The following is a 17,175-nucleotide window of genomic DNA, read 5'->3' as shown; positions in this document are numbered from 1 at the left end:
TATTTCTTTCGGTTCATCTTTATTCTCGACGATAAAATTTATTAAAAATAATTTACGAAATCAAATGAATGATGAGTTTTTAATTGAATATTTGGTGTCTTAGGTAGGAAAAAACATTTAGTATTATTTCTAATGAGCTTATTTTGAATGCATTTCAAAAAATAAAAAGTTATCACGAAGAGTTGTAGTAATATACTTGAGTTGTGTTTTATTAATATGATTCAAATTGTTTTCTTTTTAATAGACTTGCTTACTTGTTCACCGGTTAAAATGGTGACACCGCTTACAAAAAATCATGTGTACGCCACTGAGTTCAAATTTGTCCCTAAACTTTACATTATTGTCCAGAATTAACCACCATCTTCCTACGTCGTCGTTCATCATCCTTATAGATTAATTACCAGCATGTAGAAAATAAAACTAGAGATTGAATTTGAGAGGAATTTTTTAATGATCTTCTCATTGATGTGTGTATATTTATACAAGTATCTGACTTAAAAATAAATAAATAGTTATACACTTGTCTAGGGGTGGGCATATTTCGGTTGGAACCGAATAAACCGACCGAACCGAATTTTTTTTATTTCGGTTTCGGTTATTCGATTTGTTCGGTCGGTTTCGGTTAAAAAATTTAAAATTTTGATTTTTCGGTTTTCGGTTATTAAGTTTTTTAGTTCAGTTAACCGAAAAACCGAATTATTAACATATATGTTCTTTAAGTTATACATAGGCTAAGCCCATAGGTAATAAATTAATACTATTAGGTCCAATCTATCAAAGACTCAACCCAATTAAGTAAGTCGAGGAGAATTTCACACAAAGTTGTAATTTACACTATGTTTGAATTTTATGATCCATAAAGTGTGCAAAGTTTAGTCTATTTTTGTTTCTATAAACACAATATTTCCAAGAATTTCGAAGCTTTGGGAAAAATCAACAAATTCGTCGGTCGTATTATTACATAGAAGGAGTCCAATATGATAATGTTCAAACCGAAAACCGAACCGAAATAATCGAACCGAAACTAGAATAACCGAACTGAACCGAACTTATTTCAGTTCGATTTCGGTTACTACTTTTACAAAACCGAAAACTGAATAACCGAACCGAATTTCTTCAAACCGAATCGAACCGACCGAATGCCCACCCCTACACCTGTCTATTTTTTATTGGACCTAAAATAACAGAAAAGAATCTTCTACACTACTAAATATATTGTTGTGTAACAAACTTCTGTCACGTGTCCATATAATCTAATTTCTCATCTCTATCTTTCTTACTAAATGTTCGGTCATGATGAAAGTTTGTATAATCTGATCCAACGCTCCTATGCTGCCCACTTGTTTCATTCAAGACCTGAGAAAAGGAAGATATACAGCTTCCTGTCTTTGACACAAAACACAAGTTGGAAAATATCGTCTTTTTCCCTTTCTTCTCATCACAATTAGAGCATGGATTATCACTATTTTCAACACAGTATGATAATTGATTCTCTCCACTCCATGAAATACCATCCTGACACCACTTTTCTCTACCACCACTTCTCATTTACATGACACTCATAAAGAGAACACATACAATTTTTACACAAAAAAACCTCCTTATTCAATCTATCTCACTCACACTTCTATTTTTATTACTTCACCATTCTCTATACATTAGAGGACTACCACTACTAGAAATTCGATAAATACCCACCAGAAAAATCGACCAACTTTGGTCGGTTGTGGCCAATTACCGACCAAAACGCGGCCAAATACGCTTGGTCGCTATATTAAAATAACCATCTGTAGAATTTAAATGATTTACCGACCAACTTTGGTCGAAAACATATTTTGTTAATTTAATTTTACCGACCAAAATTGGTCGGTTTATTTAATTTATGTTTTTTATTAATTACTAAAACTAAAATGATACCAACCAATATTGGTCGAAAATGAAAATATATATATATTTTTTAAAAATAAAATTTAACAATACCGACCAAAGTTGGTCGGTAATGATGAATTCTGGGATTTCCTTGTTCATTAACCGATCAACTTTGGTCGGTAATTGCCAAGTATTATTTTTTTTAATAAATACCGACCAACTTTGGTTGGTTTTTTGGGTTTAATATGGCATAAAATGTCTGTTTTGGTAGCTACACCACCTGCCAGCATATACCAATACAACAACAACAGCAATAACACTAACAACAATAACAACAACACAATAACAACAGCACAACAACAACAAATTAAAGTTCAATTGAACATAACAATCCAAAACCAAGTTAAAACTAATTATAACAAGTTCAAATCTGGTTCTATATGTCTAGTTTAAAGTATATAAAAGTCAAGGGGTATTTTGTACAACATCAATAACACTGTTTGATGAACTTTCATCTACAAGATGGTATAGTTAAGGGTCTTGTGGAGGACGGGAAGAACGACCACGGGGAGGACACGACCACGTGGAAGACGGGAGGAACGATCACAAGCAGGATGGGAGGAACGATCACATGGAGGTCGAACCTCTGGCGATGACTCACGAGATCGGGGCAATGGAAAAGCTCCAGTAGATAGGAGAGTTCTGATCTAATCTTGCATGCCAAGGAATTGAGCATCTCTAGCCCTTTCTCTTTCCTTAGCCGCTTCTAGCTTGGATGTGAGCATTGTCATAGTCTTCAGCATTGCGGAGAGGCTCTCCAAATTAAGTTGCTCGCCTTGCGAGGAAGTCCCTATTCCTTGCATTCCACACTTATAGCAATGGAACTTTTTAGTAGGAAGCCCGTATACCTTCTCCTATTTTGGACCACCAACAGACTCCAACCATATTCTTTCAGCATCCTCGTCCTAAGGCTGGGTTGGCTCGCCCGATTTACCAGCTGGATGACTGCGAATGAATTCCTTCACGTTACTTTGGTAGCGACCCTATATTATTTTAAATTGAATTAGTATTTCAAAATTTATATAAAAATAAATTATAATACTTAAATGAAAGTGAAAGCTTACATATGCAGTCGAGGCCCGGTCCTCGACCCACCTTTCTTGATTCGTCTCTTTTTTCTTCTTTAAAATGTGTGTCTTCTTGAATGGATCATCATGGCTCATTGGACACCCCAACTCCTTTTTCTAAAAATAAATTAATTTAGTTAATAATCAGAATAGATATATTTTAAAAAGTAAAATAATTTAAGCAATTACGTACCAATCTTCTTTTTATTGTCCCTAGGCTGATCGCACCTCCAGTGTGCAAGGAGCGTGATGACCCAAAAATGTTATCTTTAAATTAAATAATCATCTCAGTATTTTAATACCTTGAAAAGCGCTATTAATTATTTCTCAACTTGCGTGCGCAGTCCATATAATTTTCTGGATGGCTTTTATGTGAAAAATGGATTAAATTATGAATTAGAGCTTTAAAACTCAACTTAGTTGACTTCGGTCAACATTTTAAGCAAACGAACCCAGATCCAAGTTTTGACCATTTCGGTAGCACCGTATCGTGATTTAGGACTTGGTCATATGCCCGAAATCGAATTCGGAGGTCTCTAGATCAAATTATCGTCATTTAACGGAATCTAGAAATCTAAGGCTAAAGATTTTTTTGGTTTGACCGGAGATTTGACTTTTGAGCAAACGACTCCGGAATGGATTTTTGATAATTCCAACTGCTTTGTATGGTGATTTTGGGCTTAGGAGTGTGTCCGAATATTTATTTCGAGGTCCGTAGCTAAAATAGACTTGAAATGGTGAAAATAAGAAATTTAAGTTTGGAAGTTTGATCGGGAGTTGACTTTTTGATATCGGGGTTAGAATCCAGTTATGAAAATTTTCATAGCTTCGTTATGTCATTTATGACTTGTATGCAAAATTTGAAGTCATTCGGACTTGATTTGATAGATTTTTGACATCAAATATAGAAGTTGGATGTTCTTAGATTCATTAGGCTTTTGGGGTGTGATGCACAGTTTTAGCATTTTATGATGTCATTTAAGGTTTTGACTAAGTTCGTATGATATGTTAGGACTTGCTGATGTATTTTTTTGAGGTTCCGAGGGCCTCGGGTAGATTTCGAAAGGTTAACGAATCAATTCGAACTTGTATTTATCTACTGAAATTTTTTGGGCAATTTCTGCATTTTTCGCACGTGTGAACAGTGACTGCACCTGCGTGAACAATATTCATGTACAATAGCCGTGTACAGTATCCGTAAATAGTAACACGTGTGAACAGTACCGCGAAAAAATTCTTGATAGTGCATAACGAGCAGTCCGAGTTTTCTTTCATTTTTGGACTCCCAAACTCGGTTTGGGCGATTTTCAGAGGCAAAATTCACCACAAAACATGGAGTAAGTGTTCTTGACTCCCTTGTTATTATATTTCATGAATAAATATTAATTTTTGACGTTAGATTATTGATATTTGAAGAGAAATTGAGGAATTTTCTAAAATTCCATGAAGATGAATTTTTAAGATTTGAAATCCAATCCGATATCGGATTTTGGTAAAATTTGTATGGTTAGACTCGTGGTTGGATGAGGGTTCATATTCCGTGACTTTTGTCGTATTTCGAGATGCGGTCCCGGCGATTTTTGGGTTAATTTCGGATTTTGTTGGAAAATTAGTATTTTCATATAGAATTGATTCCTATAATATGTATTGAATGAAGCGAGTTTATTGTGGCTAGATTCGAGGCATTCGGAGGTCGATTTGAGAAGAAAAGGCATTGCGGAGTAGGATGTTACTAGGATTGAGATAAGTAACGGTTATAAATCTGGTCCTGAGGGTATGAAATCCCGGACATTGTGTCGTATGACTATTTTGGAGGTGACACACATACTAGGTGACTGGCGTGTGGGCATGCACTGTAGGGATTGTGACTTGGTCCGTCCCGCGAGTCTGTAGAATCAATTGGCCTACTGTTTAATACATGTTCCCTCTGTTTTCATAGAAATTGACTCTACTTCATGTTAGAAATCATGTTTAGGCCTTATGTGATCACTGTTGAGACCTGAGAGGTCGTGTACTTGCTGAATTAGCTGCTAAATTACTGTTTGTACTCTGTCATAGCTTTTCTTGCTTATTATGCCTTTGTCTCTTACTGTTTATTGTTGATACATGATATTACTTTTGTTTGGGATGTTTATATGATTTCTGAGAGTCCGAGAGACTGGAGAGATTGATAAATGAGTAAGGCCGAGGGCCTAGTTGTGAGATATTGATACTATAGCACGTGAGTTGTCCATATAGCACGTGAGTTATCCGTGCGGATCCAGATATTGATACTATAGCACGTGAGTTGTCCGTGGGGATCCAGATATTGATACTATAGCACGTGAGTTGTCCGTGCAACACGTGAGTTATCCGTGCGGATCCAGATATTGATACTATAGCACGTGAGTTATCCGTGCAACACGTGAGTTGTCCGTGCATATCAAGATATTATATTATAGCACGTGAGTTGTCCATGCAGATTATAGCGTTTGGGTTGAAGGAGCCCCTCCAGGAGTCTGCACACCCCCAGTGAGCGCAGGTGTATGATAGCATGTGAGTTGTCCATGCAGCACGCGAGTTGTCCATGCAGTTTATAGCACTTGAGCTGAAGGATCCCCTCCGGAGTCTGCACACCCCCAGCGAGCGCTTGTACCTATTGAGTATGATTATTGAGGGCTGAGAGCCGAGTGATTAAGCTGTTGAGATGAGCTGAGTGACTGTTGCCTTGAGAGGCCATATTTGTTTTCAGTTAATTGCTATACTTAGTTGTTATTTGTCCCTGTCGTACATATTTTTGGAATATTTGATATCTAGTTTATTTGAGTACGCACTAATGAGACTTAAACTGTTAAATTGAAAGTATGACTACTCTTATTTGAAAGTTATCGAGATAACTGTATTTGCATAGCTCGTCACTACTTCTCAGTTCCTTATTTATTTCTGTTACTTACTGAGTTGGTATACTTACATTACCCCTGTACCTCGTGTACAGATCCAGACACTTCTGGTCACGGCGGTTGTTGATTGAGGAGTCAGACTCAGGAGACTATTGAGGTAGTTGCATGGCGCTCGCTAACCTTGACTCTCCTTTCTTTTCATGTTGTATTGTTCTATATTTTCATATAGTGTTTTATCAATCAAATGTTGTTATCATTTAGATGCTCATGCACTCAGTGACATCGATTTTTCGGGATGGATTGTGTAGTAATTTTGGAGTTATATTCTATTTTTAAAAGGATTTCTTTAATATTAACTGCTTCCGCCTTTATTTAAAAGTTCTACTATGTTGAGATGTTGAGTTGAGGCGTGCCTAGTTCCATGATAGGCGCTATCACAACAGGTGAGATTTTGAGTTATGACAAGTTGGTATCAGAGCCTAGGTTACATAGGTCTCACGAGTCATGAACAGGTTTAATAGAGTCTTGCGGATCGGTACGGAAACGTCTATACTTATCTTCGAGAGGCTGCATAACCTTTAGGGAATCCCACGTTCTTGAGTTCTTATCGTGCGACATTGATTCAACTTGAAATATAACTCTTTGAATTCCTTCCACGCATTCCTATGCGCGTATGAGCGCTCGGTATCAGCTGTGCATCGACGACTTGTGATTCCCTGATCAAGGGGTGAGATGTGATTTCTGTGTGTTGATGTTGGGATAGTCTAGAGGACTTGAGGTCGGGCCCTACTTGTCGCTTGAGCACTGAAGTGTTAATTGTTTGAGCCCGTGCTTTTTGATTTATATGTTTGATAGTGTTTCTATTAGTGGAAGTGATGGCTGGTAGCTACGTGATGAGTATGATGTGACTGTGATATATGTTCATATGATTTGAATGTGACGAGAAGGGTCTGCTTGAGGGTAGAAAGAACTACCTGGTGCTTGATTTCCATCATGATTTGATGTATAGCCCTGAGATGTGGGTGTGTTGAATGATCTTTTCATGTTGTCTAGTTGGGAGTGAAGTAGATTTCACGTTGTGACATGAGTTCGGACTCAGGAAGAATTAAGTGATTGCGTAATATTATGATTATGAAAGAATGTAGAGGGATACTAGTTGAGGCTAAGAAGGTGGGTTATCTCCTGCAGGGTGTGTCGAGGTTTATGCGAACCCTATGTTGTTTTGTAGCGAGTCCTCTTTTACTAGTGAACTACATGTGTTGCAGTTTGAGTTTAGATCACGTATGAGAGTTAGATTGATTGTTACGAGGGTGAATGCGAGATTTGCAAATGGTTTGAGGAATTAGATGGGTTGTGTTGCATGATCTTATGAAGGATTTAGCTTAATCTCATCTAGTTGGGGCAGCTCAACCAGTTATTGCGGCATAGGCCGATGAGAGGCATGTCTTGTCTTTTGAGGCTTTACTGAGATTGGACAAGTTTACCAAGCTATTTCCAGTCCATTTTAGTGGTACACCTTCTGAGGACCCACATGATTTTCTGAACTGCTGCTATGAAGTATCGTAGAACATGGGAATAGTTGGTAGCAATGGGGGTTGATTTTACTGTGTTTCAGATGATGGTTTCCGCCAAGAGGTGGTGAAAGATTATGTATTTACTAGACCCATTATGGTTCTATCTGAAGATGCGGACGCATTGAGAAGATCACCCAGTGAATCATGTAGGGGTGCAATGGACCTTGGCAACTAGTTGATTTATATGAGTTAGAAAAAAACAATTTTACATTTACAGAAGGTTTGCTCAGTGTGGAAGTCAAGGTTGCATATTTTGGGGTGCTTTAGAGGAAGTACAGTGGTTGATGATCTTCTGGACTATGTAGTTCATGCCAAGATTTATCTTGATGGAGCTATACTTTTGTGATCGTTGTGCATAATTAGGGGTAAGAGTTACCCCAAAGAAGAATCGAAGAGTATATGAATAAATAGGTTAGCTCAGCAGTGTTGAGTCAACATAACAAAAGAAGAAATTAGTCGCCGGTGTTTGTGGCAAGCCTATGAAGAGGGCAGACGAGCCAATGCAACACCACATACTCGGCTCAGTTCTCAGAAATGTTTTTAAAGGAGTTTGTCTCCTGGATTCTCTGTAATATGTGGCATATGGGGTCTAAATGGTTGTGTCAGGTCACCATGACGGTGTCAGAATATGTCATCAGGTTCAATAAGTTAGCCGTCATACTCCTACTTTAGTTTCTACAGCCAGAGAGTGAGTCCACAAACTCATTAAAGGACCCAATTATGATATTGAAATTTTGTACAACCCGGGAAGCTATAGGTTGATGCTTCATTTTGGCTTATGGTAGAAATTGCCAAAATGTTAGAATGTGTTCTGGATAAGGAAAAGAGGAAGCTAAGAATACCAAGAGGTCTCGAGGTTTTAAAGGATTCAACGGATTCTACTCTATAACTACAAATTATTATGACAGGGGCTCGGGCAGCTGACCAACCCAATCAATATATCTGATTACTCGGGGTGCTCCAGTAAGTTCTTTTAATGCACTACCGACACGACATTCATATAATGGTTATTCCAGTTATCTATCATAGACTCAGTATGAGCAACTGAACCCTCAAAGGGATTGTTATGAATGTGGTAGTACTACGCACATCATGGAAAATTGTCCTAGACTTGGAAGAAACATATTTTTTTTTAAAAGCACTAAGGCTACGTGCCCTATTATAGTTACTACTCCACTTACATGACCAGCTAGAGCAGAGGTTAGGATGTTAGAGGTGGAGGTCAGACTCTTAGAGGTGGAGACCCAGCCCGTTGATATATTTTCTATGGTATGGTTGAGGTCGCTACACCAGATGGTGTCGTTACAAGTACGGTCTCGAATTATTATAAAATAACAATTTTCTTAACTTGATTCGGTTCTGAGCATCGAGGCAAATCCTTCTAATATGATCCACTCATGAGTGATCTCTGTAACCCTGAAATCTACTTATGAGAATACTCCTATTGAGAGATTATATGGAGATAGGTATGTCTATCATTATGTGTTGGTCACTAAAATAGTTGTGAGGCTAAGAATGACTTTTGTTAATCATTTCGATACGTTGATGTAATTACTTATGGTACAGAGTTGAGGATGAGATCCTCGTGTTTTATATAATGTGAAATATAGTTAAATCGGGCTACAAGTTGCGGTGGATGTTATATAAGGATGAGGTCCTTGTGGTGAAAAAAATATGTGTTTACATGTTCCCTTTCTGAAATTAAAATTTGTACTATAGTACTTATAGGGAGTCATGCCTATTAGACTTATTTGAAAATTCTTGTATGAATATCTTTGTGCATAATTTGCCAGATTTATGTTGTAATTATTGAGTTTTAGACTACTAGATGAGTGCCCGGGGATATAAATTGTTACTCGTTAATTCGGGTAAGTAATTATGAGATCTTCATGCCTCGTTGTTAGTAAACTGGAGGTTTGAAATGAGATTTTGTTAATATGAGGTTAATTGGCGATGTTGTAATCTATTATAAACAACTATTAAGACCAGAGATGTGATTATGGTCATACATATGACGCGTTTTATGTCAAGATATCATTGTGATAATGTCGTGCTTGTAATACAGAGATTAGTGTTACTGATATATACTTTGTGGTGCTTTGTTAGGTTGTGGACATATTGTTAGGAGTTGTTTTGGTGTTACTCTGACATGTGTATAGGCCCAATTACAGGGGAGACTCTGCCGAAATTTCTGAAAAATTTGGGAGTTAGAATAATTTGGGATGTTGAAATGTGCAAAGAAAGAGATAAGTTACATTATGTGTTTGAAGACGGACTCTACTTCTCATCTGAGGACGAATGACCCTAAGTGGGGGAGAATATAACACCCCGTATTTGATGGGTGCGTAGCCACGAGTTGCTATAGCCAGTCGAGACTAATATCATGTGTTGACGTGAAAATCAGACCTTTTTGGAAATGATTGGAGTGTAAGAAATTTTGTCTTAAAGTTTACAAATATAGATGAAGGAAATAATCTCAATTGAAATGGTGTTGTCGGACTTATGTCGAATGCGATAATGTGGGATCAATCGCAAATATTTGTATAAAAGTAAAATCATCAATTTGGTAACCTGAGAATAATTCTTAGTACGTTCGAGGACGAACGTTTGTTTTAGAGGTGAAAAATGTGATGACCCAAAATGTTATCTTTAAATTAAATAATAATCTTGGTGTTTTAAAATATTGAAAAATGCTATTAATTATTTCTTGACTTGCGTGTGCAATCCATATAATTTTCTCGAAGGCATTTATATGAAAAATGGATTAAATTGTGAATTAGAGCTTTAAAACTTAACTTAGTTGACTTCGGTCAACATTTTGAGCAAACGAACCTGGATCCAAGTTTTAACCATTCCTGCAGCACTGTATCGTGATTTGGGACTTGGTCATATGCTTGAAATCGAATTCGGAGGTTCCTAGATCAAATTATCGTCATTTAACGGAATCTAGAAATCTAAGGCTAAAGATTTTTTTAGTTTGACCGGAGATTTGACTTTTGAGAAAACGACTCTGAAATGGATTTTTGATAATTCCAATAGCTCTGTGTGGTGATTTTAGGCTTAGGAGTGTGTTCAGATATTTATTTCGAGGTCCGTAGCTAAAATAGGCTTGAAATGGAGAAAATAAGAAATTTAAGTTTAGAAGTTTGACCAGGGGGTTGACTTTTTGATATCGGGATCGGAATACAATTATAAAAATTTTCATAACTTCGTTATGTCATTTATGACTTGATGCAAAATTTGAAGTCATTCGGACTTGATTTGATAGGTTTTTTGGCATCGAATATAAAAGTTGGACGTTCTTAGATTCATTTGGCTTGAATTGGGGTGTAATGCACAGTTTTAGTATTTTATGATGTGATTTAAGGTTTCGACTAAGTTCGTATGATGTTTTAGGACTTGCTGATGTATTTTGTTGAGGTCCCGGCCTCAGGTGGATTTCGAAAGGTTAACAGATCAATTAGGACTTGTATTTATCTGCTAAAATTTTCTGTCAGTTTCTGCATTTTTCGCACGTGTGAGCATTTTTCGCACGTGTGAATAGTGACCGCACCTGCGTGAATATTATCCGTGTACAGTCCGTGAATATTATCCCGTGAACACGCGTCCGAGTTTTCTTGAATAGTAACACGCGTGAATAGTACCGCAAAAAATTTTGGAGAGTGCATAACGAGCAGTCCGAGTTTTCTTTCATTTTTGGACTCCCAAGCTCGGTTTGGGCGATTTTCAGAGGCAAAGTTCACCACAAAACTTGGGGTAAGTGTTCTTGACTCCGTTGTGATTATATTTCATGAATAAGTCTTCATTTTTGGCGTTAGATTATTGATATTTGAAGAGAAATGGAGGAATTTTCTAAAATTCCATAAAGATGAATTTTTAAGATTTGAAAGTCAATCCGATGTCGGATTTTGGTAAAATTTATATGGTTGCACTCGTGGTTGAATGGGGGTTCATATTTTGTGACTTTTGTCGTATTCCGAGATGCGGGCCCCACGAGCAATTTTTGGGTTAATTTCGGATTTTGTTGGAAAACTAGTATTTTCATATGGAATTGATTCCTATAATATGTATTAAATGAATCGAGTTTATTGTGGCTAGATTCGAGGCATTCAAAGGTCGATTTGAGAGGAAAAGGCATTGCAGAGTAGGATTTTTGCTTGGATTGAGGTAAGTAACGGTTATAAATCTGGTCCTGAGGGTATGAAATCCCGGACATTGTGTCGTATGACTATTTTGGAGGTGACGCACATGCTAGGTGATAGGCGTGTGGGTGTGCACCATAGAGATTGTGACTTGGTCCGTCCCGCAAGACTGTAGAATCAATTGGCCTACTATTTAATACATGTTCCCTCTGTTTTCATAGAAATTGATTGTACTTCATGTTAGAACTCATGTTTAGGCCTTATGTGATCACTGTTGAGACCTGAGAGGTCGTGTACTTGCTGAATTAGCTGCTAAATTACTGTTTGTACTTAGTCATAGCTTTTCTTGCTTATTATGCCTTTGTCTCTTACTGTTTATTGTTGATACATGATATTATTTTTTTGGGCTGTTTATATGATTTCTGAGAGTCCGAGAGACTGGAGAGATTGATGACTAGGTAAGGCTGAGGGCCTAGTTGTGAGATATTGATACTATAGCATGTGAGTTGTCCGTGCAGCACATGAGTTGCCCGTGCGCATCCAGATATTGATACTATAGCACGTGAGTTATCCGTGCAACACGTGAGTTGTCCGTGGGGATCCAGATATTGATACTATAGCACGTGAGTTGTCCGTGCAGCACGTGAGTTGTCTGTGGGGATTCAGATATTGATACTATAGCACGTGAGTTGTCTGTGCATCATATGAGTTGTCTGTGTGGATCCACATATTGATATTATAGCACGTGAGTTGTCCGTGCAACACGTGAGTTGTCCGTGTGGATCCAGATATTATATTATAGCACGTGAGTTGTCCATGCAGATTATAGCGCTTGGGCTGAAGGAGCCCCTCCAGGAGTCTGCACACCCATAGTGAGCACATGTATATGATAGCATGTGAGTTGTCCGTGCAGCACGCGAGTTGTCCGTACAGTTTATAGCTCTTGAGCTGAAGGATCCCCTCCGGAGTCTGCACACCCCCAGTGAGCGCTTGTACCTATTGAGTATGATTATTGAGGGCTGAGAGCTGAATGATTAAGCTGTTGAGATGAGCTGAGTGACTGTTGCCTTGAGAGGCCATATTTGTTTTCAGCTAATTGCTACACTTAGTTGCTATTTGTCCTTGTCGTACATATTTTTGGAATATTTGATATCTAGTTTATTTGAGTACGCACTGATGAGACTTAAACTGTTAAATCGAAAGTATGACTACTCTTATTTGAAAGTTATTGAGATAACTGTATTTATATAGCTCGTCACTACTTCTCAGTTCTTTATTTTTTCTGTTACTTACTGAGTTGGTGTACTCACATTACCCCCTGTACCTCGTGTACAGATCCAGACAATTCTGGTTACAACGGTTGTTGATTGAGGAGTCAGACTTAAGAGACTATTGAGGTAGTTGCATGGCGTTAGCTGACCTTGACTCTCCTTTCCTTTCATGTTGTATTGTTCTATATTTTCAGACAGTATTTTATCAATCGGATATTGTTATCATTTAGATTCTCATGCACTCAGTGACACCGGGTTTTGGGGATGGATTGTATAGTAATTTTGGAGTTATATTCTATTTTTAAAATGATTTCTTTAATATTAATTACTTCTGCCTTTATTTAAAAGTTCTACTGTGTTGAGATGTCGAGTTGAGGCTTGCCTAGTTCCACGATAGGCGTCATCACGACAGATGAGATTTTGGGTCGTGACAAGGAGACTCCCTTCTCGGATGCGCGAGCTTTCTTTCCTTTTTCGAACTTCTCTAAGAACTCTATGGTAAGCCATTGCTTTGCAGATCATTCCATAAATTCTGAAGTAACCAGCATGGCCTCTTGTTCTTCTTTCTAGCATCAGAGAAAGCATCCTCAATCTCTTGCGAGCTTTATAATAAAAATTTGCAGCCATTCCGCGCTATAGTGTCACGACCCGGATTTTCCACCATCGGGAGTCGTGATGGCGCCTACTAATGTAAGCTAGGCAAGCCAATTATTGAACCATCTACCTTTTTACCAATTTTATTCTCTTTAACAATTACGAAGAAATAATATTTAAACGACGGAATTTAACATAAGCGGAAGAAAAGAATAAGCCATCTGAATATGAATATCAATTACAACTATTTGATGTCTATCACAGTTTCACAGACGGTCTAAGATTACTAGAAATAAAGGTCTGAAAGAATTTAATACAACACTGTCTCTGGAAATACGTATAAGAAACAGGAAGGTAAATAGAAAGGAGACGCCAAGGCCTACGGACGTCTGCAGGGCTACCTCGGGTCGCCAGATGAACAAGGGTCAGCAATCTCACTGCGGTCCGAAGTCTACAATACTGGGGTCTGCACAAAAGAGTGCAGAGTGTAGATCAGCACAACCGACCCTATGTTCTGGAAAATGCTTAGCCTAACCTCGGCGAAGTAGTGACGAGGCTAGAACCAGACTACCAAATAAACTTGTGCAGTTATATAATATATAGCGGAAAGTAAAGCAGGAATAAACAAATAAAGATGGGAGGGGGAAACATGCTGCGGGGGTATACCAGTATTAACTGTAAATCCAGAGTAACAGTCTAAGGGCAACTTAGGGTCCACAACAAAACAAAAGAAACTAATATCCAAACTAAGCACACTTGTATCAATAATTGTTGCGGCGCGCAACCCAACCCTAATATATAGCAACACTGTTGCGGCATGCAACCCCATCTATACCATTTGTCATTGTTGCGGCGTGCAACCCGATCCATATATAATATTGTTGCGGCGTGCAACCCAATTCACATATATCACTGTTGTGGCATGCAACCCGATCCACATATAATATTGTTGCGGCGTGCAATCCGATCCACATATAATATTGTTGCGGCATGCAACCCGATCCACATATAATATTGTTGCGGCGTGCAACCCGATCCACATATAATATTGTTGCGGCGTGCAACCCGATCCACATATAATATTGTTGCGGCGTGCAACCCGATCCACATATAATATTGTTGCGGCGTGCAACCCGATCCACATATAATATTGTTGCGGCGTGCAACCCGATCCACATATAATATTATTGCGGCGTGCAACCCGATCCACATATAATATTGTTGCGGCGTGCAACCCGATCCACATATAATATTGTTGCAGCGTGCAACCCGATCCACATATAATATTAACAACAATGCAACCTGATCTAATATAAAATCAACAACAATCATAACAAGAGTCCCGACAAGGGATCAATAAGGTCTACACTATCCCGACAAGGGATTCGACAACATAAGTAATCACGTCCCAGCAAGGGAGAAACAACTATAACCAAACTTGTTACAACATCCAACTACCTTAGTTATAACCAAACTCGTTACAACATCTAACTACCTCAGCTATAACCAAACTCGTTACCACACCTAATTACCTCAGCTACAACCAAACTTGTTACAATACCTAACTACCTCAGCTATAACCATAATCCCTACCCAACAAAAAGAATCATCAACCTAAGCATCCGTAATATCAATTAAGAACACAATGCAAGGGAACCATAACTCAACAATAGCCCGGCAAGGGGGCAACATAATGATCTCTTATCTTTCTCACTTTTACCTCACAATTCACTTCATAACTCGAGCCAATGCTCTAGAGATTCAATTATCACTTATACTTTCACAATTCGTTATACATTGGAGCTAACGTTCTTCAATGTTCATAAGTCACAATTTTTTCCACAACTTTACACAACAAATAGAAATCTTCACCAAGGCATGAATAATACAACGAAATAATGAAAATCACAATATAAGACTCACAGTCATGCTTGACACCAACGTATAGATACTCGTCACCATGCCTGTACGCCGTACTCAACAAGAAACAAATAGCAAATAAGGCACAACTCCTAATCCCTCAAGCTAAGGTTAGACCGAACACTTATCTCAAACTTCCACGGTCAACTCAAGCCTCAAACACCGCCTTTCTTTTCGAATTCGGTTCCAAATCAATTGTATCTATTCATAATCGACTTCATAACATCAATAAACACTAAACAATCCAATTCCAATGCTTAATTATAGCTTTCTAATCATTCTTCCCAAAAAGTCAAAAATTGACCCCGGGCCCGCTTGGTCAAAACATGAGGTTCGGACCAAAACCCGATCACCCATTCACCCACGAGCTCGAATATATAATTTGTTTTCAAATCCGATCCCAAAACGAGGTCAAATTCCCAAATAATCAAAAAGCCCTAACTCTACCCAAATCCCTAATTTTCTACCCTTAATCACATGTTTTAGGCTTAGAAATCTAGTGGGTGTTGATTAAAATGGAAGAAAACAAGTCAAAGATTACTTACCCAAGAGGTTATGGTGAAGAAGTTCTTCAAAAATCGCCCAAGAGGTGTGGAGAAGATGAAGTTTATGAAAAATTGTGGAAATCCCGTAATGTGTTCTGTTTTTGAAACTTAAAATAACTGGGCGAAAATGGTCTTTGCGTTCGCGACAGTCTCATCACGTTGGCGATGAGACAGGCCTGAGAGACCTTCACGTTCGCGTAAGTGGGCTCGCATTCACGGAGAAGTAACTCCTCGAGCCTTCGCGTAGGGTATAGTACCCCTCTCCCTGCCCAGGCTATAAGCCTTCGCGTTCGCGATAATAGGCTCGCGTTCGCGAAGGGAAGACCCCCCAAGGCTTCGCGTTCGCACCCTCGGTTACGCGTTCGTGTAGAAGGAATTTTCCTTCAGCACAAATAACACATCGCGTTCGTGAGGGTCCTCCCGCGAATGCGAAGAAGAAAGTATCAGCACACCAGAAACTGAAAAAACCTGCAACTTTTGAGTTCCAAAAACCTTCCGAAACCCATCCGAAACACACCCGAGACCTCGGGGCTCAAAACCAAACATACGTACTAACTCAATAACATCATACGAACTTATCCGTGCGATCAAATCGCCAAAGTAACCTCAATAACAATGAATTAAACCTCAAAATCAATAAAATATTTCAAAACTTCTTAAAGCATCAAACTTTGCATTTACGGTCCAAATCACATCAAACGGATTCCGTTTTTTACCAAACTTTATAGAGTTATCTTAAACCACATATAAGACCTGTACCGGACGCCAGAACTATAATACAGGCCCGATACCAACATGTTCTAATCAAAATTCATTTCAAAATCCTTTAAACAATTTCAGAAAAATAATTTTCTTTAAAAAATTCATTTCTCGGGTTTGAGACTTCAGAAATCGATTCCGGGCATATGCCTAAGTCCCATAATTTCAAGGCCTCGGAGCGCAGAATTCACTTTTTAAAACAAGTGATGACCTTTTGGATTATCACATCCTTCACCTCTAAAACAACCGTTCGTCCTCAAATGGACAAAATAAGAAAGTACCTGAGTTGGGGAAAAGATGGGGATAACGGCTCCGCATATCAAACTCGGACTCCCAAGTTGATGCCTTAGCGGGCTGACCTCTCCACTGAACACGAACCGAAGGAAAACTCTTCGATCTCAATTGACGAACCTGCCGATCTAGAATAGCTACCAGCTCCTCCTCATAAGACAAGTCCTCGTCCAACTGGAAAGTGCTGAAATCTATCACGTAGGG

The sequence above is a fragment of the Nicotiana tabacum genome, chromosome 8 (genome assembly GCF_000715075.1).
Source record: "Nicotiana tabacum cultivar K326 chromosome 8, ASM71507v2, whole genome shotgun sequence".
In the NCBI taxonomy this organism is placed as follows: Eukaryota; Viridiplantae; Streptophyta; class Magnoliopsida; order Solanales; family Solanaceae; genus Nicotiana; species Nicotiana tabacum.
The sequence above is the reverse complement of the archived record's forward strand: the minus strand, read 5'-3'. Positions refer to the sequence as shown.